This window comes from Cavia porcellus, unplaced genomic scaffold, assembly GCF_034190915.1.
Source record: "Cavia porcellus strain 051 isolate PalLab524CR breed Dunkin Hartley unplaced genomic scaffold, mCavPor4.1 scaffold_9, whole genome shotgun sequence".
Taxonomy (NCBI): Eukaryota; Metazoa; Chordata; class Mammalia; order Rodentia; family Caviidae; genus Cavia; species Cavia porcellus.
In genome coordinates, this window is record NW_026947492.1 from 76,320,456 (window position 1) to 76,344,990 (window position 24,535).

At 42.7% G+C, this 24,535-nt stretch overlaps 1 long non-coding RNA gene across 1 annotated transcript; it reads left to right on the forward strand.

The window, feature by feature from the left end:
• The first annotated feature begins 3,047 nt into the window (after positions 1–3,047).
• LOC134477724 (uncharacterized) lies at positions 3,048–24,015 on the forward strand. Its single transcript, XR_010049886.1, has 4 exons — positions 3,048–3,311; positions 11,207–11,364; positions 20,762–20,818; positions 22,566–24,015. It is a non-coding gene; the product is annotated as an uncharacterized LOC134477724 (long non-coding RNA).
• Positions 24,016–24,535: the final 520 nt, after the last annotated feature.

Genomic DNA, 24,535 nt, shown 5'->3' on the forward strand with positions numbered 1-24,535 from the left:
GACACATTTCAGGTGGTTCTGGAGTAGCTGGAGCAGAATGATGGAGCCTATCAAAATGTTGGGCATACATGGTGAAGAGGCTTAATTCAGGGGTAGGGATTCTGGCTGCTGTCCTGTAAAAAATCAAGGAGCAGGGGCAAGATCTGATCTTGATCTTGCGTGTGTGGAAGCTGACTCAGGAAGTGCTTGTCTCAGACTGACGCAAAAACCCCCAAAGGGCACAGAATACCCTGATCATGTCTGTCTCTGCAGTATCTGGATGCTCAGACTTATCTAAACTAAATTGGATTCACAAATTAATTAACTCATTTAACAAGACCAGCTCAATCCCAGAGAAAGACTGGATGTCAGAGAGGTAGCAGGGAGAGGGTCCCGGAGGAGGCTTTTACTCTTTGCTTTTTAAAGTCATAGTTGGGCTTTATAAGACCAATGGTGTCCTCTGATGTTTCAAAAAGAGAGAATAACTGTCTGCAGTTATTTACCGTTATTAATTGGTTCTAAAAATTTAGAGAAAGTGAGAAAATACTCATTTTCAATCAATTTTTTCCACTATTGTATTTTTGAAAGAAATTGATTTTAAATAAAACTTTAGTCCAAAATAGTGGCATAAGAAAGCAAAACCTGATAAGTTGGTTAGTACAGAAAAGCTTTTGGGGAAAAAAATGACTTTCTCTTGACTATGAAACCTTTAAAATCCTTTCAGAGGAAAACAAACAAAGCAACAACAGAATAGTCTTCAGTTATTTACAGAGAGGTGATCAGTCCATTGGGAATAGTAATTTAATACCCTGAAAGGAGCACTCTGAGTGGGGATTCAGGCGGAGGGGATAGATATCTGTCCAGCATTTATCGAGGAATCTTGCTGCTCATTGAGATAAAGAAGGCACTAAGAGGATTACAACAGGGGTTGATGGAAGGGAAGCAAAAGCCAATATTTTTGATGCATAGGTTTTAAAATTGGCTGGAGACAAATATATCAGTGCCCAGCCCCTGGCTGTTCTTTTAAATCTGTTATTGACAAGTAAAACCTTTCCTACCGAGAAATATTTGGGACATATAATCCCCATTTGTAATGTGGGAGACAGATACAACCCAGACAATTACAACCTGTTGCCCTTTTATCCACTTTAAAAATAGATTTGGAATCTACTGGAAATGGACAGCTTGGCACATACGTCTTTCAATAGCTCACTGTTGTTACTTAAACTGGCAATGTTTTTAGATTTACACAGTTTCAAGCAATAAAATTATACGTTTATGGAAAATGAATGAGATTTAAACTCCATGGTAGTTGACAGAAAAGGAAAATAAAAGCATTTCACGAGAGGAACTGTAAGGGACTCGGGGCTGGGAGTGGGAGGAGTCAGTGTTGTGTTTGGCCAAAATGAACAGGAAATTCATCCTGGCTCCACTGCCAGTGTGTGGCTTCACAGACACCTGGGAGCATCAGAGACAACCTTGTGAATGGAGATAGCAAGAAGACCACCAGATTAGGAGCTGAGAGTGGTGGCACACATATTACCAGTGGGCTGTGAATTCAGCGTTCATAGATGGTGACGGAATGTGTCACTGCCCTGTTAATTGCATTTATTCAGCATTATTATTTTCATCACAAAGGGGAGGGGAAAAGCAAGTGATTCCTTATTTTCCTATGGAGAGCAAGTTATTGAAGCAAAATATTTCCCATTGAATTTTAGTATACGGGAGCAAATACAAGATTTTGGATTAAATTTTTAACTGGTTGTCATTAGCACAGGACAAAGTTCTTTAAGTTCCCAACTCATTTCCTTAGTTTTCAGTCAGCAGTCATACTTATTTTGCCTACTTGTGTATTTGCTGACGTTTTCTGCTTTGCCATTTTTCTCTTTACTCACTAAGGTGGGTGGGTGATGCGTACCGAGCTAGAGCATGGAGATGGTTTAAAAGTGCATAGCAAAGATGTAGGGAGGAGTTTTTATCCCACTGCTTATAGTTGTGACTTCAGCTTGTGTGTAAAGTCACTTGACTCAGCCCTAAGTACAGTATTACAAGTTTTAGACACATTTCTAGGCAGTAAGTAATTTATATGAATTAAGGCTGTGACCTATGGACTTTGGTTTCTGAGAAAAATTCCATTATCTTGCATTCTGTTCCTTGGTAGGCTTGCAGTGAGAGGCCACTAGCAGTTCTGATTATTTTGAATTTGCACAAGAGTAGTGAAGGCCACTCTGTCATCATTTGTCACCAGGGAAGAAACTGAGCCAGAAGTTTTAATTGGCTTTGCTTCAGTTTTGTCTTTGCTTCTATGTAGCAGCACAGTTAATTCAGAGATCCAAAACAAAACCGGCCACTTAAGGAATGATGTAAAGGAAGGTTTTCTGCTAAGGAACAGGGCAGCATGCATTCCCATATCCCTCTCCCTACCATGGCTTTCTACATATGCGTGCCGTTTTTTATCTCCCATCGGTCATAAATACAGCTCTCAAGCTAAGCCAGCAGACTGAATTAAAAGGAAGGGGAGATCTTTGCCAAAAGCCAAGCTTTGGAAGGAATTGTCTGGGCCTGGGCTGTGGGGCTGTGTTCAGCAGCGTCAGTGTAGCTGAGAGAGCTAGCGGCACCCTGGGGGCTTCCTTCCCTTCTCTGCAACCACACTTTAAAAAAGGATTTCCATCAGGATTTTGCTATGTGAAATCCTCTTAGAAATCCTCTTTCTATGTAAGCAACAAGGCACTGAAAATGACGTTCTTGCCATAACTGGAATGCAAAAGGAGAAGGTATAGCCACAGAAGATAAATGGAGTGGGCGCTGTCAGTTTTAAATCCTCTCTGTCTCTCTCTCTCTCAACACAAAATGAAGTTTCCTTAGTGTACCAGGCTGTGGCTGCTCTCTGTAGAATCACTTGGGAACTGTCCAGCAAAATATCTCTTGAAGAACAGCATGGTGTTCATGCTGGGTGCCAGCCCAGCGCAGAGACAAAAGCCCCCTTTGCTCTGCACCAATAAGCCAACTGTTAAAAGATTAAACCGTGTTGTGGAGATAACAAGAATTTAGGCACTGGCAGCAGGTGCTGTACAGCGAACAGTTGGCAGTGCAGTTCTTCTGTCTGACTAATTCCAGTCAAAACAATCTTCTGCCTGGTGGCGGAGGGGACTTTGGAATGGGATGGCACTTGGAGTTAGGAGGTTGAGCTCAAGTGCTGCTTTAAATGCTGAGTCCTGCGGTGGGGGGATTAGGAGGATACGGTTCAGCATTGTTCCGATGGGACGCCGTGGGGGCTTTCCCTCCAGTGCTCAGCTCTCCTGGCCAGCCGGAGGCTGTGTAATGAGGACGCTGTAAGTCAGATCTTCTCAGGCTGGGGAGTGGGGTTTGCTGTATTTGTAAAAATTTCCTTTTCACACCCAGGAATGTACAACATTCCTTGCTTGAGAAATCTGTACCTTCTGTTATAGAATCATTAAGGAATGTATTAGTTCCCTCATGTTACTGTTTGATCACATTTATAAACTATTGCCCAGTAAGTGTTTAATATGCATTTTCAAAATCAGTTGTTATTTAACTGTGTAGGTATTGTTACAGATAGGGGATAGACATTGTTAGTACTAGGAAATAATTTTGTTATTGAAGCCATGCCATTGTGGGGGAGAGTTTAGAGTACAAATTGGTATGTTACTAGAATCTTATACAAATAAATACTGGTCCTTAAAATCTTGGCGCAATTACTCAGGAGAGGTGATCAGTTAATTTAAGAGCTAAAGCTTTTGAGTATGAATAATAGAATGTTTGCAGGTGATGGGAGTGGGTGATGCTTTGGCATGTAAGTCTTAGTGAGAAGCATTAGAAGTCGCATGGTACCTGTGATGTGCACAGTTACAGGAGTTCAGCACCCCCAGACCATCCCACAGCTGTCCCTAAAGCCTCACCTTCTAGTCCTTTGTCTTTGGGAGGCTGTGTGGGCTCCAGTCATTTCTCCTGCCTTTGATGCGTCCAGTTCACAGTCCATTTTGTCTCCTGAGTCAGGGTGAACTTACTGAAATCCGCCAGCATTGAACCCCTGCCTGGAAGCTTCCTCTGCCCCTTCCTGGCTTCCTCACGCCACAGCCTTCCATGCGACTCCTTCCACTCTTTGGCCAGATTTACCTCTGGAGCCTACCAGCAAATCCCAGGCACACTGATTAAACCCGCTTGCCCTGACTTGGAATACGCTTTTGTTCTCTGTTATTCCTATTGTGCCATCTCCATCCTGCAGGGCCTGTTTCATGGTTTATTTCTTTCATGATGTGCCCCTGTGTGGTCATTCCAGCAGAAATGAGCCTCCTATTTCTTACATGCCCATAGTTAAGGTATTTAATGGTTTACCTAGAGTTTAAAGTGAAATTGTGTGTGTGTTTGATAAATGGGGGCCTTGTTGTGTTGTAACTTGTTGTCAGTGCAAAAAACAGTGTTTTATAATGTCCCATGGCACACAGCTCAGGGTCTCACCTACCCACTGTGTTTAGAAAATGTGGCTGTGATTGGGCTAACGGGGCCCAGGACTACATTTGGAAGAGACCTTCTCAATCAAACTGCACAATGCTTGGGGTAACTTATTTTGGGTGGGTGTGCTGAGGAAGGCTCACTGTAGCCCGGGAGTTGGAAGTATGTGACCTCTGCTCATGCCACAGGGCCCCCCCCCCCCGGTGTTTTCCTCAAGCAGTGGACTCTGTGTGCAGTAGTCATTGTATGGCTGAGCACCAAGGTGCCCAAGAGCATCTGTTCTCGGGGCAGGTCTGCTCCTTGCTCACTGGCTCACAGGGCTGTGCCAGTCTCTGGTGCCCAACTGCATGTGCGTGTGCAAGGGAGAGCGTGGTGAACCGTGGACTCTCATGACAGCCTTCTTGGTTCTCGCCATGGTCTAGTCCCAGTAACATCTGCGGGTCCTCCGAGAGTGGCCTGAGAGTGCAGAAGCCAAGCCTGCAGCTCGCCTGGAGTCCCTGCCTGGTCCCCTCCATCTGCACTGTGAGCTCTGCCCACGCGGCAGCACCTCATATGGGGCAGCACTGCTTCTGGTGGGCGAAGACCTCCTGCACAGTCATAGTGAGGGCACAGCTTTCCAAGGAGCCCCGCCATGAAGCTTGGGGCATCACACCACTTCCACCAGGGGCTCAGCAGTGCTTGTGTGTCTTGCTTTACCACAAGGAGTTAAAGCAAACATACAAGATAATTATGCTGCAAAGGGCCCAAAATACTATCCATCTCGTACTCCAAAGCACATCAGGGTTAGAGGGGATATTCCTACCTTCTGTTCCAACCCCGAGACTCTTAACAGTTGGTCATTTTGACACTGTGTTTTGTCTGATTTAATAATAACAGCTACTCTTTTGTTGAGCATCTACTGTGTCACACATCTTAGGCCCCTCATAGATACTTACTATTTAGTCTCGTAAGAATCATGCAGGTTTTCAGCTGATGACAATGAGGGTGGTAAGAAGCAAAGAGAGGAGCTCTTGGTCTTTGTGACTTCATGGTGAAACACAACAGCACTCTGCCTTTGACCCATCTAAGCCCGATCAGGGATGGGGGTGTCTTTATCTTAGCACTGCTGCTGAGTGGAGTGGCTGTGACAACTGGCAAGCGGCACTGGGTCCCTGGACCCAGCCTTCTCCTGAGAGGAGAGCTGGACCTATGCTAAGGAAGGCCTCTCCCTGGATCTCATAACTGTCATGTCGTGGAATCTGTTTCTAGAGTTTCATGCCACCATAAAATCTGTGCTATCTAAAGTTTCCTCCAAAACAATTGAGGCGTTCACTGAGCTGTGGTTTTTGGAGTAAGAAAGATCAGAGCCAAATCCCTCAGTGACCTTGGGAGAGGGGAATAGATGCCCAGGAAGGGCATCAGTTAATCCCACATGCCCATGGGTGGTGCGACTTATTAACCTCATGTTCTTAATTGACCCTGCACGGCCACTGGGATGCTGGCACCCACCTCGGTGGCAGGACTGAGCCCAAGATGGTGACGTGCTGAGTGCGTGGGGCTCGCTGTCCTCACTCCAGCCAGGCGCTTGCAGTTTCCATGTGCTGATTACATCCAAAATGTTTCAGAGACATTTTTCTTCAGTCCTGTGTTTTCTGCACAGCTAATTCATGAGAAATAAAAAATTCACAATTAAAAGGAAACAATTTAAAAAATCAGATACTATTGTACCTTCCTTTTTAAAAACTAAAACCTGTCACCTGGTAAGGCAGAAAATTGGTCTTGCCACAAATTCCCCAACAGGCATTGATAAAATCCCAGAGGTTGTTACTTATTTGTAATGCTCTCTTGGTCCCCTAAGTTGGAAAATGATTAAATGGCCATTTAAACAATATTCTCAATTAATTTTCTTGGCAGGGAATCCTAACATTTAAGACAATGTAAGTTCACCAACCACTTTACAGCCAGAGTGAAACTTTAAATTGATACGAAGGTTAAGGATTAGTTTCTTTGTTTTCAGTTCACTGCATTTTATTTTCCCCGTGCATATGTATTTCACATAAGCTTTGTAGTTATAACTCTAGCAAGTGACACATGATGGACCCCAAATCACTGCACTGTGAAATATGCACAGCAAAAGGGGGGGGGCAAATGAAGATATCAGGGTCTGTTTTATTTTGCACTGAACTGTAAAATACCACCCCTGTGGGACGGGGGATCACTGATTCCAAGCAGGGCTCACCGAGAGTGAAGTTGTGGGCAGTGTTTCACTTCAGCAACTGTTAATATCTGGGCTTATCCAGGCATAATGACCTCCCTATTTGTGATACATTGTTGAATTTTCTGGTTCTTTTAACTTATTGAGACCTTGCTCCTCACCTCTATTCACGGGGAGTGGGAACGATCCTATGCCACGGGGGTCTCAGGGCGCCTGGCTGCAGGCCCCTGGAAGGGTGTGACTGTGGCTGTGAGCGCTTGAGCTCACAATGATACATGTTCATTTCTGAGCCCACATCTGCTGTTCCCTGCCTAGGGATCCTCACTAGGCGTCTGCATTCCTATTCATAAAAGCAACATTCAGTTTTAGTCTACCCTACGCTGGAAGATGAAGCCATTCAGTCTGGTAGTGTTTTACAAATATTTTAAAAAGCGAAGTGTTTGACCTACACTCGGCACCCGTGCGCCCGGTGAGCTCCTGGGCATTCTGTGACCCTGAAAGCTTTTTTCTTTATTCCTGCTGAGATTGCTGGCTTAAAAACTGAAATGCACATGTGTGCTCCAGCCTTTGCTAAATATGGGACACCAGGCTGTAAGAGAAAAACCGAGAGAAAACCACTGCTTTCTTGGGAAGGATGGTAAATGTCCTTTGTTTCTTTTTTTCTAACCTTCAAAGATAGAATTAAATTTTAAAAAATACACTTAAAAAAGTAGCAATGAGGAAAAAAAGGTTGGTTTATCTCTAGCAGCCTAGAGATAGGGCTCTCTAGGTTTCTTTCTTATTTTTTCTTACTCATTTAGCTTTTGATTTCATCTAATTTTTGACAAAAACAAGTCCTAGTGTATTTTAGGATTTAAGAAGTTTCTCTGCAAACACTTCCGATGGGATAGGCAGTTGGGAGGCTTTTAGCTCAGAACCGGAACTAGGTTTTACTGTACCTCAGCAGAGCTGGCACACGGGGAACACAGAGGGACCCTTTCTGTAGCAGGAGTGTGGTAGCGGGGTGGAGAGTTCTGGCCCCTGGAATGTGCTGAGCGTGGGCCAGGCAGACATCTTGCTAGGCCAGGGGCTGACAGCCGCACTCATACTAGAGTGGAGCACTGCACCTACTTCTTTCTTTGTGTTGTTACACCGTGGTGTCCTCAGACATTAGGTGTCATGGGTTATCATTGCAAATAAGGAAACTGAGGTTCAGAGGAGCAAATCACTTCCTCAAGGTTGTGCTGGGGTGGGGCAGGAGTGCAGATCCACGCAGACCCTCCCCAACCTCCCTCACCAGGTGGGCAGCACTGCACTGCCACAGGCTAACACAGCGGTTCCAGGTGCCAAATTTGATGGTAGACATGTTATACAGAGTAGGATATTTGCAAAATATGAAAAAGAGCTGTCAGGAAATTGTATAAGCAGATAAATGATTTTGACAGGAGGGGTGCTTTAATAAGAAAATACACAGTTGGTATCCGAAAATTAGTAGATGAGCAAAAATAAGCCTGTAGTCAAGCATCTCTGTTAAAACCTCTGATGTTTAAAAGACAGTCATACTCAGTGCTGGGGAGAACATGCCACCAGGGGAGCTCTCTGCACACACGGCTGCTGGGAAATTAAACAGTGTGTTAGCCACTTTGGGTGGCAGGTGGTTCTTTCCGCAAGCAGTGGACATTTATGTATCTGATGGCCTGGTTATTTTACCCCGTGAAATTTACCCAAAGGAAATGAAAGCACATGTTCATGCAAACACATGTGCATAAATGTTCACAGCAACTTTATTTCAAAAACCTGAAAGAGCTAAAACAATCCAAATGTCCATCCAGAGATAATAAATAAGCCAATTTCATTATATCCATTCCTAGAACGGAATAAATGCTTGATACACACAATAGTAGAGACAAATCTCAGAGTAATCATGCTGAAGGAAAGCAGCACAACCAAAAAAGAACACATAGTGTTCGATTCCACTTATGTGCAGTTTTAGAGAATAATGGTAGACAGGGGATTGCTGGTTGCCTGGAGATAGGAAAGGGGGTGGATTGGGACAGGAGGGAGAGTTTTACAAGACTTACGGGGAAACTTTGGGAGTGAGTTTTTGGGGGTAATGGATATGTTTATTATCTTGATTGCTGTGACATTTTTACAGGTAAATACATATTTCAAAACTTAGCAAATTTTGTCTGTAAATATGTGCCTGTCAATTGTATAACTGACATATTCTCTGTCAATTATTTTCTAATAAAGCTGTTTTTAAAAGCAAAGAACAAACCAAAACTAAAAATGATGAGTAGGGAATGGATCAGTGGTTACTGCAGATAGAGACAGCCGAGAGAAGGTCCTTCTCAGTGGGCGCGTGGGTCAGTGGCCAGGGTGTGGATGCAGGTGTTGGGAGCGTGTAGCTTGGTGGTCGTGCTCATCAGCCTTGGTCTCCTGGACACAAGGAAAGCAGTGTGGCTGGCTTGCTCTTAGCCTGCCTAGATCTCTTTCCTGCACCGACCAGGACGGCCTAGAATTGAGTAGGGTCCACGCTAAAGACTCAGTGTCCTTGATGTCACAGAGAGAATTTGGGCAAGGAAAGGGTGACAGTTTTAAGATGTAGCAATTTTAACTTTGAATGTCTCTGTTTTCAAGAAATAAATTTGTTAAATCTAGAAAAGAAGGAAGAAAGAGAGGGAAGGAAAGCGGGGGAGATGTGGACACATGGAAGGAAGGAGGATGCCTGTGCTGGCAAGGATTATTTGGTTTTGTACCAATGAATCTTGCCTTTATCAGAGAGAGAAAGAGAGAGAGAGAGAGAGACAGACAGACAGACAGACAGACAGAGACAGAGGGGCAGAGACAGAGAGAGACACAGAGAGACAAAGAGACAGAGAGAGACAGAGATAGCGAGAGAAACAGAGGGAAAGAGACAGAGAAACAGAAAGAGAGAGAGAGAGAAGGAAAGAGAGAGACAGAGAGAACTATTATAAGGTGCAAGTGAAGTAGCAGAACATTTGGAAAAGAGGTTGTCATTATGAAATTGCACTTCAGTTTTTAAAAAGCCATAGGACAAACGTTTTAGAGCTTGTCTTACTCTGGGTATATACTTTCAAATACACTTGTCTTTTCCCAAGAATCTAAGCTACTTGTCTGATTTATTCTTTCAAGGTAACCATATTTCATTAGCTATAACAGTAAATCACCTCAACGACAGCAACTTCTAGATACAAAATTTTTCCTCTTCTCCTAAGTAATATGATTTTAACAAAAGCTGTGAATCAAGACTTAGCCTTTTATATGCTAAAAATAATAGAACTAGCACTTAAAGTAGCAATCTGCCAGCTCGGAAGAGGGCTGTAAACACTCTGTGCCTCATTAGTGCAGTTATGTCTTCACTGGTGCCAATCATCTTATTGTTATTCAATATAGCAAGGCCCTGCACAGACTTTTTTCCTTCTAATTTTTTTTTCTGTTTTATGCATCCATGGGTGAAAGACAGATCAACAGTGTCATTACCGGGTGACCTGAACAGTCTCAAAAATCATAAAAAGGTGCTTCTCTTTGGAAGGTATTTTGAACATCTTTTCAGATAGGTCAGTTGGATCAAAGTTGCTTTTCAGATCACAACTGCATCTTGGTGTTGGTTTACTTTTAAGGCACGTGAGGAATATTGGTATATAGGATCAGGTCTTTAGTGTAAAATTTAAAACGCTTATTAAAATGATGCATACACAGCGGTTAGATTAGAGGCTAATATGAATGTGCTATAGATTTTTTGGTCTGCATGTTCTTGTGCATTTTTCTCTGAGCTGTGAAGCTAGAGAGATAAGATGATTTCACACACAAAAATCACTTCTGAATTTTCTTGGAAAAGTCAGCAGAAGGAGCAGCCTGGCCTTGCACCATCTCCTGAGCTGGTCTGTCGGGGCTGAGGGATGAAGGGGGACACCCGTAGTGCCAGCGCTCACATGAGTTCCAGTCAGATCCCTGCATTTCTGTTACCCACATGGCCATAAAGACCTCAGAATTGGCAAGCCTTCCATGTCAAATCTGTGGATTTATGGAGTTGCAGAAGGGGTCCTGTCTTTATTCTGAGGGCTTCCTAATCAGAACAAATACAGGGCTGAATTTTCTATCCTAAAAATGACCCAGAGTTGGAGCAAAATAAAAAAAAAATGGCCCATGAAAGAGCTTTCAGACTGTCATGGAAGCCAGTCCTGTGCTTGTCTTTCCTGTCTTCCTATTTTGACATTACTCTTTCGGCTGTGGTCATATGAATACACCCTTTTCTGTCACTTGGGTCTTGGTAGAAATGGAGCCTTAACTGGCCAACAGGTCAGGGTTCAAATGCCTGCTGCTGTAAGGGTCTGGTCACCTGGCTGATGAGTGTAGCTGTGTAATGCTAGACAATAACAGCAGACAGAAGTAACAGTCACACAGGTAGGTGACACCATGAGAAATGTCAGCATCAGATAGGAGGCTCTCCGTGTGGAATTCCAGTTATATGGATTGTTGAATGGAAGTTCTTACTAGGAATCATGGAGATGAAGTCCCTATTCCTTGTTCTCTGTGTGAATTCTATTTTTGACCCAGGTAATGCTGGCAGACACCAGAGGCATCTGAGGTGTCTGTGGAAATGGATTTGTGACCCACAGGAGCGCTCCTCCTTGGAGTTAAATAAAGGGCATGAGCCTGTGGAGGTCCCCCGCACTAAATTCCAGCCATGGCTGCTTGCTTACCTCTGCAGGCGGGTAAGTGGAATATTGCAAAGGATACATACACATGTGTGTTTTCTAGACTCCCAGTGGGGTCTATCCACCTAACACGTTTCCATCAAGGCATCACAGCAACTACTCTTTTGGTTTTTTGTGGCATACAGTCCTATGCTTGGGGTTGACAGCCTTAAAGATGGTCTATCTATCTATCTATCTATCTATCTATCTATCTATCTATCTATCATCTATCTTTCTATTACCTATCTTCTACCTACCTACCTATGTGATCTTTTTTCTTTTTTTCTATCATCTCTCTATCATCTACCTACCTAGTTCTCTCTCTCTCTCTTTTCTGTCATCTATTATCTATTTACCTAGCTAATCTATCTGTCTACCTACCTACTCACCTTTTTATCTTTTCACTCAGTTGTTGAGATACAAACCTTCAGCCAGGCATGGTGGCCCATACATGTATTGTCAGTATTCTAGGAAGCTGAGGCAGCTTACATGTTCAAACCCAGACTGGAAAACTTAGCAAGCCCCTAACTAAAAATGAGCTTGCTTATTAATTAAGGAGAAACTGTTATACTATGAAACTATTTGGTGTTTCAACATAATTGTATTCAAATAGTCACCACCTTGTGAGTAGCATCAGTGTTACATTGTTAGCAGTGATGATGTGGATGCATTTTCAGTCTCAGGCTGCAGGAAAGAACTTGCCGTGCTTGCTGGTTGAGAAGGGCTGGGGTGGAAGCTGGTGCTCTGAGTTCTGATTCCTATCTGGCTCTGGCTTTGATTCCCATCTGGCTCTCACCGTGCCCTCGGTTCCGTCTGGCTCTTGCTGTGATTTCCCTGGCTCATTTGCTGCTCGAGTCTCCCTTTGTCACCTAGGAAACAGGTCCAGGCCAGGATAGCGCCTGAGCGCCTCACATTCTCAGAGCCTGTGCAGGCTTCCTTGGACTACCTGTTACCGTCCTAACCCGATTTAGATATGGCCCGGATCAGTACAGAATGCTTCTCTTTTCCTGCATCAGTTGCACAGCACCTTGACCCAAACTCCTCGTGAAGACCTCCGCCTCTAGCCTCTGCCACCCTGCCCAGAGCTGCATGTGCTCTACAGTCTGGTTTGTCCAAAGCCTGCAAACAAGATGCTCAGCTTAGGATTCAGTTAGACCTTGAATGGTGTTGTGCTGAAATTTTACATAAGCATTCCCAGTGTTCACATTCGCGTGCATCTTAGATCGCCTCCCTGCTGTTCACTTTGATTTTCTAGGTCGGATGTAGCTCAAGGCTCCAGCACTCACCTGCCTGTATGAAGGCCTGGGCTCCATCCCCACCCTATAATGAACAGTGTCTTCTCTTGCACAATCCAAATTAGAAAGGATTTACTCCACCCCACCTTTGTCAAGTCCCTAAATGTGTTCTTTGTTTATATTATTTTTGCAAAGCGAGAACTTTGTTTCTCCCTGTATTTCACTTCTGACTCTAGATGTGGAGGTATTTTTTTTTCACCCCCAAAAATTCTCCAGTCTTCTGAGGACATCATGGGGGCAGGGGGTTCCAGTGATTCCATTTATTTATTTATTTTTAAATTTTATTTAAAGAGAAAAAACAAAACAGAAAAAGTGTAGAAATAATACGTAATTTAAAAAAATAAACAGTAAAAAATCACTAGCTGATAAATTACATATTGTCATCTTAGAAATAGTTGTTCAAGTTATAAATGTAAATCATACAAATTAGACATTCAAACAGTGAGACTGCAAACGGTTCTGTTCAACAATCCAACAAAAACCTAGTAATATGGTTGTCAATCCTACACCCTTAAACATACATGCAGTTATATCTTTTAGAGTACTTCCTTTTTCTTTTTACAATAGCAATTACACATTTTGGATTTTACGTTTCTTACTACTTTTTACACTAGAGACACAGTGTGATATTTATAAATATGATTCTTATTTATTTCACTAATAGGATAGTCTCAAGTTGTCTCCATTGACCTATGAAGGCCTCAAGATCGTGCTTTTTTATAGCTGAGTAATATTCCATTATATAAAAATACCACTTTTTTTTTCATCCACTCTGCAGTTGATGGGTATCTTGGTTGTTTCCAAGCTTTAGCTATTACACATTGTGCTGCTATGAACGTGGGCGCACATATATCTCTGTGACATGATCTTTTCAGTTTTACTGTGAAAATACCCAGGAGGGGAATAGCTGGATTGAATGGAACTTCCAATCCTAGTCTTACGAGAATTCTCCATACTGATTTCCATAGTGGCTGCACCAGCAGCCTTTCCCCCCCTCAGCCTCGCCAACATTTGTTATCAGTTGTTTTCTTGATGGCAGCCATTCTTTCCGGAGTGAGATGAAATCTAAATGCTGTTTTAATTTGCATTTCTCAAATGACCAGTGATGGTGAACATTTCTTCATGTGTTTATTTGCCATTTGTATATCTTCATCTGAGAACTGTGTGCTCATCTCAGATGCCCATTTTTGGAGAGGGTCTTTGAATTTTGGGGGCTTGATGTTTTTCAATTCTTTATTTGTTCTTGATATAAGTCCTTTGTCTGAGGGGTTGTTGGCTAAAATTTTTTTCCATTCTGTGGGTTTTTTTTCACTCTGTTGGTGATTTCTTTTGAAATGCAGAAACTTTTCATTAATATGAGATCCCAGTTGTTGATTCTTTGAAGTGTTTCCCATGCAGTTTGCATTTTGTTCATGAATTCTCTGCCTACCCCTATGTCTCCAAGACTTCTGCCTACCTTTTCTTCCAGTAGATTTAATGTTTCTGTTTTAATATTTAAGTCTTAGATCCATTTAGACTTTAGTTTTGTGCATGGTGATAGGCATGGATCTAGTTTTAGTCTTCAGCATATGGAGAGCCAATTTTTCCAACACCACTTATTAAAGAGGCTAGCCTTCTTCCAGTGAATATGTTTAGACCCTTTGTCAAATATAAGATGACTGAGTTTCTTTGAAGTTGTGTTTGCATCTTCTAAAGTGTTTCACTGATCCTCAGATCTATTTCTTTGCCAGTGCCATGCTGATTTTATCACTGTGGCTTTGTAGTATAGTTTCAGGTCAGGAATTGAGATGCCTCCTTTGTTGCCCAGAATTGCTTTTGCTATTCTAGGTTTCTTCTGTTTCCAAATGAATTTTAGGAGTGTTTTCTCTAGATCTGTGAAGTATGCTAACGGTATTTTGATTGGGATTGAGTTAAATCTGTATAACAGTTTTGGGAATATGGCCATTTTCACAATGTTGGTTCTTCCTAGCCAAGAGCAAGGAATATCCTTCCATTTTCTAATATCCTCTTCAATCTCCTTTTTTTAGCACAATATAATTTTCAACACATAGTTCTTTTATATTCTTAGTTAGGTTAATTCCTAAGTATTTCATTTTTTAGATGCTATCATGAAGGGCAATATTTCCATAGTTTTCCTCTCAGTGAGTTTTTTGTTTGTGTACAGGAATGCTATTGTTTTTTGAGTGTTGACTTTGTATCCAGCTACACTGCTGAATTTGTTTATTACCTCTAGTAGTCTTTTAATGGAGGTTTTTGGGTCTTCTGTATAAAGTATCATGTCATCTGCAAATAGTGATAATTTAACTTCTTTCTTTCCTATCTTTATTCCCTTTATTTCTCTCTCTTGTCTGATTGCCCTGGCTAGTGTTTCTAGAACTATATTGAATAGATGTGGTGATAGTTGGTGTCCTTGTCTTGTTCTTGATTTTAAAGTGAAAGCCTTCAGTTTTTGTTCATTTAATATATTGTTGGCTGTTGGTTTGTCATAGATGGCCTTTATAAGATTGAGGTAGACACTGTATTCTGAGTTTCTGAAGAGTTTTTATGATGAACATGTGTTGGACTTTATCAAAAGCTTTTTGTGCATCTAGTGAGATGACTATGTGGTTTTTGTTTTTGGCTCTGTTGATGTGGTGTATTACATTTATTGATTTGCATATGTTAAACCATCCCTGCATTCCTGGAATGAATCCTACTTGGTCATGATATATAATCATGATGATTTGCTGCATTCTATTTGCCAGTATTCTATTGAGAATCTTTGCATCAATGTTCATTAGTGAGACTGGCCTATAGCTCTCCTTTTTGGTTGGGTCTTTCTCTGGTTTTGGTATGAGAGTAATACTTGCCTCAAGGAATGATTTAGGGAGGATTGTTTCCTTTTCAATTTCATTGAAGAGTTTAAGGAGTATTGGCATGAAATCTTCTCTAAATTTCTTGTAGAATTCAGCCGTGAATCCATCAGGACCTGGGCTTTTCTTTGTTGATAAGTTTTTAATTATGTTTTCAATTTCAATAGATGATATTGGGTAATTCAAAATTGCTGTATCTTCTTGGTTGAACTTTGGTAGTTCATATATTTCTAGAAATCTGTCCATTTCCTCTGTGTTTTCCACTCTGAGTAGAGATTTTTAAAAGTAGGTGTTCATGGTATTTTGAATTTCTATGGGATCTGTAGTAATTTCTCCCTTTTCAGTCTTTGTTGCATGAATGTGGATTTTTTTCTTTCTTTTGCTTTATAAGTGTTAGCTAGAGGTTTGTCAATTTTGTTTTTTCTCTCAAAAAACCAGCTTTTTTTATACATTAATTCTTTGTGTAGTTTTTTAGTTGAAAAATTGCACTGATTTCTGCTCTAATCTTTACAATTTCCTCTCTTCCATGAGCTTTGGGTTTAACTTGCTCTTCTTTTTCTAGAAGCTTGAGATGAAGCATTAGGTTATTTATTTGTGCTCATTCTGTTTTCTTGATATAACAGTTTATTGCTATATATTTCCCTCTTAAGACTGTTTTCATTGCATCCCACAGATTACAGTATATTGCTTCTGCATTTTCATTGAATTGTAGGTATTGCTTTATTTCTTCTTTAATTTTATCTGTAGCCCACTGGTTGGTATTTAATTTCCATGTATTTATGCAGGCTTTGCCATTTCTTTTGCCATTTTTCCAATTTCAGTGTGCTATGGTCAGATATTACACATGGAATAATTTCAATACCTTTGCAGTTACTTAAGAATGTTTTATGGGATAACACATGGTCTATTTTGGAGAATGTTCCATACATAGCTGAGAAGAATGTGTATTCTGATGTGGTTGGGTGAAACACTCTGTAAACATCTACTAAGTCCAATTGCTCACAGGTAGTATTCAATTCTATTATTTCCTTGCTGACTTTTTGTCCAGTTGATCTATCTCTTTGTGGCAATAGGCTGTTAAGGTCCCCTGATATAATTGTGTTCTTGTGTTTTTGATTTTTCATGTCCATTAGTATCTGTCTTATATAGTTGTGTGCTTCTGTATTTGGTGCATACATATTTATAATTGTTAGTTCTTCCTCTTGAATTTTTCCACTAATGAGTATGTAGTGACCTTCTTTATCTCTTTATCATTTTTTATCATTTTAGGTCTGAAGTTCACATTGTCTGCAAATAGAACAGTTACCCCTGCTTTTTTCTGGATTCCTATTGCATGGAATACTATTTTATATCCTTTGATTTTTAATCTATGAGTTTCCTTTTGGGTCAGATGTGTTTCTTGTATGCAGCATATTGTGGGATCATGTTTCTTGATCCATTCTGTCAGCCTATTTCTTTTGATAAGTGAGCTGAGGCCCTATACATTTATGGATATCACTGATATGTACCGGCTCGACTTTGCCGTGTTATGTTTCAGTTGTTTGATTTCTGCTTTTCCCCTTTGTTTAATTGCTTATGTTACCTGGTGGTTTCTTTCTGTTGTTGTTTTAGGGATTATGATCTTTTTTTTATCTCTGTCTAGTATGTCTTTCAATACTCTTTCTAGGGTTGTTTTGGTGGACATGAATTTCTTCAGTTGTTCTTTGTCATGGAAGTATCTTGTTTCTCCATTAAATTCAAATGAAAGGTGCATCAGTCTGGATTGAAAGTTGTTTTCTTCCAGGGCTTGAAATATCTCACTCTAAGCTTGTCTTGACTTGAGGATTTGTGCTGAAAAGTCTGCCATGATTTTAATGGGCCTTTCTTGATAGGTGAGTTATATCTTTTCTCTAACAGCTTTTAGCATTCTGCTTTTATGCTGCATGTTTGGAACCTTAATTATTACATGTTTGGGTATAGATTTATATTGGCTGTGATTTTTTGGTGTTCTATATGCCTCACTTATTTTCATATCAGATTTTCCCCATGTTTGGGAAATTTTATGCTATTACTTTTGTGAATATTTTAGTTATGTCATTTGCATTGACTCCTTTATCTTCACTGATGCCTATTAATCTTATATTATTGCTCTTGTCATCATCTTGAAGCTGCTGGATTGTCATTTCATGCTGTTTCGTTATTTTTAAAAGTTCTATCCTTTCATGGTTGCTAATTGCAATCCTGTCCTCAAGGTCCAAAATCCTATCCTCAGCTTCATTTAAATGGCTTTGCCAGCTTTGAATAGAATTTTTTGTCTCTTGGATGTCTCTTTGAGTTTGCTTCATGAATTCTGCATGTTTTCTATATTATTCATTCAAGGTTTCAATTAGTTTCCCATGCTCCTGTACTTTTCTTCTGTATTTCTTCCTTAGCTGTGCTCAGCAACTCCTTTACTAAGGTTATTTGTATCTTTACATAGGAGAGCACTTCTAATTTGATTTCCTCTATAGCCTCATGGAGTCTTTTTTTTTTTTTTTTAATTTCACTTGCTATCTTTTCAGAGATTTCTGGTGTGTTACTTTTGAAGTCTTCTATTTCAATGTCTCCTGTAACTTGCTCCTGGTGAACTAGATGTTTGAGGTCTCATTTTGCTTTTTTGTTTTGCCTTTTCCCCTTTTGAGTTGATATTTGATCCTTCAATACCACTAGTGTCAACTGTTGGTAGTGTGTATCTTGGGGTGCTAACGTGAGGTTGAAGTTTGTCCAATTGCTGGGTCCTCAATGAATAGGTGGGCCAGTCACCTGACTTCTCATACAGGGCCTGTTGGGTGAGTCCTATATTCTTCCTGGGCTGACAAGTCTAGTAGTATTGATGTAGGTCAACTTTTAGTTCCTGCTATTACTTTATCTTCAGGTTATTCCAGGTCACCAACTCTCCCTGTCTATAGTGTTTGTGTTAGCTGAGGCTCTACTGTGTCCCTACTGTGTGCCTGTGTGTCTTATAAGCCCTTTTGATTTTCTCCAAATTGGGAGAAAATCAGCCCTTTTGATTTTCTCCAAGTTAGTCCTTCAGGCAGTTACTGAATCTCCCTTCAGTTAGCACAGTTAATTCTCTGTAGTCCAAGATTCTGGGAGAAAGGTTGGAGCTGAAGATCAACAGCAATATTAGGTCCAGGAGGTAGGGAGTGTCCCCAAGGGGCCAGAATGTCCTGGGTCTGGGCCTCCACTAGGCGCAGGCCAAGGTCCCAAGGCGGTGTGGCATTCCTCACTGGAAGCTGGAGTCAGAGATTCCATTTAGTGCTTCCTGGTCTTCCTGAAGTTGGCAATAACCCCTGAGTGAGAGCCTCCATCCTGAGAGATGACCCCTGGTCAGTTCCTGGATCACTAGCTATCAGTCCAGTTGCCATACTGCTCTGGGCTTTGGGACACCCTTCCCTATGTCTGTGGTTTGTCACAAAGGGGGTGACAGAGGACACACAATGCACTTGGGTCCTTGGAAGAAGAGGTACCAGTATGAGGTCCCAAGTGCAGGAGCCTCTGTCACTGTGAGCTGGTGTATCCCACTCTGCCTGTGGGCACTCGCGAACCTGGATGATGTCCATGCCCTGCACCTGGAGGTTTTATAAAGGCACGGTGGACACAGAACCCCAGGGTCCAGCTCTCCTGTTCCTTCCCAGATGTGGCAGATGGGCAGAAATTCCACAGCTTCTGGTCACGGAGGGGCATTTCTGGTGACAGGAAGCCCACCAGGAATCTCCCTCACAGCAAAGCATGCTGTGGTCACCCTGGTAGCCTGGGAGCCTGGGGACAGGATTGCTGCCATTCTTAGCTCTTCTCTCTTCCCTCCCTGCTTTCATCATCTGGTTTGTTGTTTCCCAGAGTCTGGCTCATGGAATACCAGCACCTGAACTTCCCTGAGTATTCACTAGAATCACTTGTGACCCCTGTCAGTGCAGGTTCCTGGGGCCATGCTTGCAGGACCAAGTCTCCGAGGCCTGGGTCTGGAGCAGTGGGCTGTTGTCAACCTGACTTTTCATGAGGCTGGGGAAATAGCTCAGTGCACAAACAACTGTGTGGCAAGTGCAAGGTCCTGAGTTCAACTCCTGAAACCAAAAAAACAAAAACAAAGACAAACCCCCCCCCCAAAAACCTGACTTTTCACAGCCTCTGACTAAGCTGTACCCACTAATGGGTTTGATGTGCCATTTAATGCACACACACAACACATCCCGTCACATTCATTCCTCGCTGCCCTCCCCGACCCTTCCTGGTGCCCTGCCCCTCCCTGGTCCTCCTCCTCTACCTTCCCATCTTCCCCAGCCCCAGCATCTGCATCTGCTCCACGTAGCCCGTAGCAGGCACCTGCAACAGGCACCTGCGTGCACTGGGTTGCCTCAGACCCCTGCCTCTCCGTGCTGTGCCCCATCGGCAGCTCTTTGCTGTGGCACAGAGAACCGCCTGACACCTCGTATTCTCAACCTTTGATGCTTCTGTCAAAACTCCAAGGCAGCAGAAAAAGTCTTATTTAACGTCTTGTTACACTTAATTTAATTCAGTTTGTCATACCTTTGTAAGGTTTCCAAATATTAATGAACACGTGGTTAGTTAACTTAGGCATGATTAGTTTCATAGGGTTTTTCCTTTTTTTACTTAGACTTAGCTCAGCAAATATGATATTCTCTATCTGTCCATTTCGTTTACTTTTTTTCATTTTATTTTATTGGTATGCTTAGATACACGTAGTTGTAGTTACCATGGGGAATTTGTGCCTGTATATGGTATATCTTGCTTCTTCTTTTCTCCCATTCCTCCTCCTCCTTGCAGCCTTTCCCCTTCTTATTTATAAGAGCTTTGTGTCCATTTCTCCCTTGATTATTTTCTTCCTTGTCCTTTCTGACTTAGCCTTTGCTCACCGAATACAACACTCCCTATGAAGCTTCTCTGCGCATTTTAGGAGCAGCAGCGAGGTTCTTTCTTTGTGGGATCTTTTTCTGTCGCTGTCTCCTCACATGTATGCCCCTTGGTGTTTGTCTCATGACAGGCATTCTTGGGGACAGAAGTTTCTATAGTGCTTTATTGATTACCATTCTCCTCTAACTCTTAATCACTGAGGCTGCTGGTAATAAACACACAGCTTCGAGAACTGGGGACAGCCTCAGCGGATGGGGCAGCGGGGAGCATTGGCGGTGTGGGCCATCCTCGCTTCATGGAAAAGATGGCTGTTAGGAAGGGTGATTGCATTTCGGGCGGAGAAGAAGTGACAATCTCTAAGCAGTGTTTTCATTACAGGCATAAAGGACAAAAATCTCAGAAGTGTGTGGAATTCGTGGCTGTGTTTACTGCAAGGTAAGGACTGTAAAAGCCACAACTTTTTCCTAAGTACATTTTTATGTTTCCAGATTCTGCCGCCCTCCCTGTTCATCATTTGCCAATTCTGGATGTTTCATGTGTGTAGAATCATACACTAGGAGGCTCGTTATGATGGACACTTCCCTTTAACTCCTTACCCGACTTCCTCTAGACTGTGGTGAGAGCTAGTGATTTGTTTCTTTTTCTTGCCAGATAGATCCTAGTGTTGGAAATATCACAGGCATGCTTTTATTTATGTTTGTGGGCTTTCCACTTGTTTCTGCCCATTGTCTCTTGTGAATAACAGTGGTGTAGAAGTAAGTTTGTGTATGGATGTCTTCATTTCTCGTGACTGTGTGATCCTGCTGTTGCTGGATCACATGACAACTCCGCATTACACATTTTGAGAAACAGCCAAGCTGTTTTCCAAACAAATGGCTCTGCCATTTTACATTCTTCCCATCCACACAAGAAGGCTCTAACTTCTCCGCAACCTTGCCAGTTCTTGTTATTCTCTGTCGTTTCAATTACAGCTCTTCTAGTGAGTATGATGTGTTGTCTCATTAAGGTTTTGACTTGTGTTTCCCTAACAGCCAGCGATGTTGAACGCCTTCCCATGTGATCGCTGGCTGTTTGTATGTCTTCATTGGAAAAGTGTCTGTGCACATCCTTTGCTCACATTGTGACTGTTATTTTTCCTTTCATCATTGAGTATAGAAGTTCTTTATACTGGGTACACATGCATTATCATACATAATGAGTTGTCTATATTTTCTCTATGTAGATTGTCTTTTTTCTTTCTTGATGTTAGTTTGCAATATACAATTCAGTGATATTTATTTTAGATTCTCCACTTATGCTTACAGTCTTCTAAAATAGACTATTTTTAGAGCACCTTTAGCATCACAGTGAAGTTGAGCTTAGAACAATGGCGACTCGCGTAGCCCTTGCACCCTTCACCTACCTCAGTCTCCCCATCAGCCGGTCTTGGTCCACTTTGTCCATCCTCACTGGTCATGTGCTTGCAAGGGCTGCAGTTGGTGTCTGAACAGGGGACGCAGCAGACAAGAGGCACGTGGGGTAGGGACACACGTTTGCCTGTGTGAGCTGGGTGCAGGTATCTGGGCCAGGAGTGGCCAGGATCCCAAGTGAGGGCCAGCAGCAGGTGGCTGAGAGATGTCCCACAACTGCTGTGCACCTCACATAGTTCATCTGGACTTGTGCATTAAAAATATTTGTTGCTGTGGTTGTCACTTAGTAAATCATAAGTGGACATCCAAAAATATCCATGGTACCCTGTGTATGATGTTCTTCGGGTCTCTAACTTGTCTCTATAAGCTAGGTTTCATCCATTTTGTGTTTTCCTTTGGGGTGGAATGGAAAACTCCCAAACTGTGCTGCGTGCATGGTTCATATATGTACTATGTTTCCAGTGGTACCAGGTGCAGAGACAAGTGCTACTGTCATCATTAATGTGTACAACCACTTTGGTATATGAATCTTATCTATCTACAGGAAAAGATGGTTACCCACTTTCAGTGGGATTAATACCTTACTGGGAAGCTTAACTTTGCTGTGATTTGGGTCAACTTTGACCTGAAACCATCAGTAAAGCACTGAGTGCATTACCTGGATATTTTCACTACCCATCTACTGACTCTGCCCTCTTTCTGGTGGACGGATGGCTGGTGGTTTCTTGTGCCAGGCTGGTGCTGCTACTTTTTTCCTGTCTCTGATTCTGCAGGTTTTTCCTTAGCTTGTTGTCACCCACCTGGAAGAGCTCACTGCCCAAGTTCATGAGACCCAGCCCAGGTACCACATAAACCAAGGAGCCGGACCACAGCCCAGAGCATGGCGGGGATGCAGAGGACCAGAGCCGAGTAGTAGCCTGAGGCCAGACAGAACACAACCCGGGCATGTATTTCCAAAGACAGAAATGTGCACACTGTCTTCAGGAGCCAGTGCAAACTCACACTTGAATGTTACCGATTGCTTAAGACCACACACATGGCCTGCCATCCACGCACACATTGACATGTCCACATGTGAATATCATACATGTCTACACGAGCAGTTTACTACCTGCATGATCACACGCCAGCTTTCTTCCTACACTGCTTGCTCTTGTCCTGGCCATGAGCACATGATTTTGTGCTGTGCGAAGACAGAAAGGACCATTGAAAAATGCACTGTTGTAATCTGGGCATACACAGTTCAGCTGTTTCCACTCAGTGGAAATTAGCGACATTATTCCTATATTTCATTTATTAGGTTCTGCAGAAACATGCCAGCAGCCCTGGTCTGAAGCAGCTGCCAGAGCCCTCAGACACCCGCCTCTTGCCAGAAGGCTCCCTCAGGGCGACGGGGCAGCTGGCAGTGGCACTGGTGAGGCGCCTGGGAGAGGCGCATCCTGGGGCTGCTGCTTGGAGCTAGGGCATGGCAGCTGACTGCTCGGTGACATTTGATGGCTTCCTTCAGCTGCCAGCAGCACAGACTTCCTGCAGAGTCCTGACATAGCAAAGAAGCCCGCTGGCTCCTCGGCAGAGTTGCGCAGGCCGCGTGAGCAGGAGAGAGGTGATGCCTACATGTGTTTCGTTGACGTCGGGCCTGTGACTGTGCCCAAATACACTGCGGACCGGGTGATGTGGGAGTCGCTAGGATCCCCAGAAACAGTACAGATGAGTGAGGCAGAGCCCAGCCTTCTCCTTTGGGGCAAACTCCAGAGGGCTTCAAGGCTGCCCCCGAGCCCGGCCTCCCTGTTTTGCAGGAGGAGATGCTGTGTTGGGTCTGAGGGTCGATGCACAGTGGTGCGCTGGTGTTAGGGAGGGAGGGAAGGAAGCCTTGGCAAATGGACACCATCTCAGCCTGCAGAGGAGGAGTAACGCTGGGGATGTGCTCATCAGCCAGAAGTTATCCCTGGCTGAGGGACGGAAAGTGTTCCTGTTCCTCTTCACTTAACTGGAAAAATGAGATTTATTATTATTCTCGTATCATTACTGTGGCTTTGTTGGGCTTGATGTTGTACACAAAGTGCCTGTATAAACTGTGATTCCACTGCAATTGTTTACTTACTGTTAACTGAAATGCTGTCACCATACTAAAGTTTAGGGAACTCTTAACTCTCAGTGCGCTCATTTTAGATAGAAATATCACTTGCATGGAAATAAAAAGATAAATATTTATTTCAACGAAAAGCAATTTTGTATTCCTCAATTACATACTGCCATCTGGAATTTTGATGGAAAAGGAATTTTTCCCCTAATAGATAGAAAGTGATTTTCCAGTTTATCATGTCTTTAACATACTGTTTACAGTTTTTGATAATAAGATGCAGCAACCAGGAAGCTTGGCTGGCTGTGCGGGTGAGGCTGTCCAGGCCTGTGTGACAGTGCAGGTTCCAGTCTTCCATTCCCTGCTGTCTGCCTTTCATCCGCTTGGCTCTTATGCTGCCTTGGCTGCTAGGAGAGCCTGAGTCCATGGCAGCAGTGGTGCCCGGTGTTTCTGTGTGAATCAGGAACTTGGGGAGCTCTTTTCCTCTCAGGCTACAGGGGTTTGTGAATTACCCCCCTTTTGGTGCTCAGAATTTACCTTTGCAGATGCGGTGTCAGTTTCCTCCTCTCTCTGTCCCTGCATTGTTTAGTAAAGTACTCAGAGCAGTCACTTCCCTCTCCTTCCCCAAGGAATTGTGGCACCGAGTCTGGCAAAATGATCACT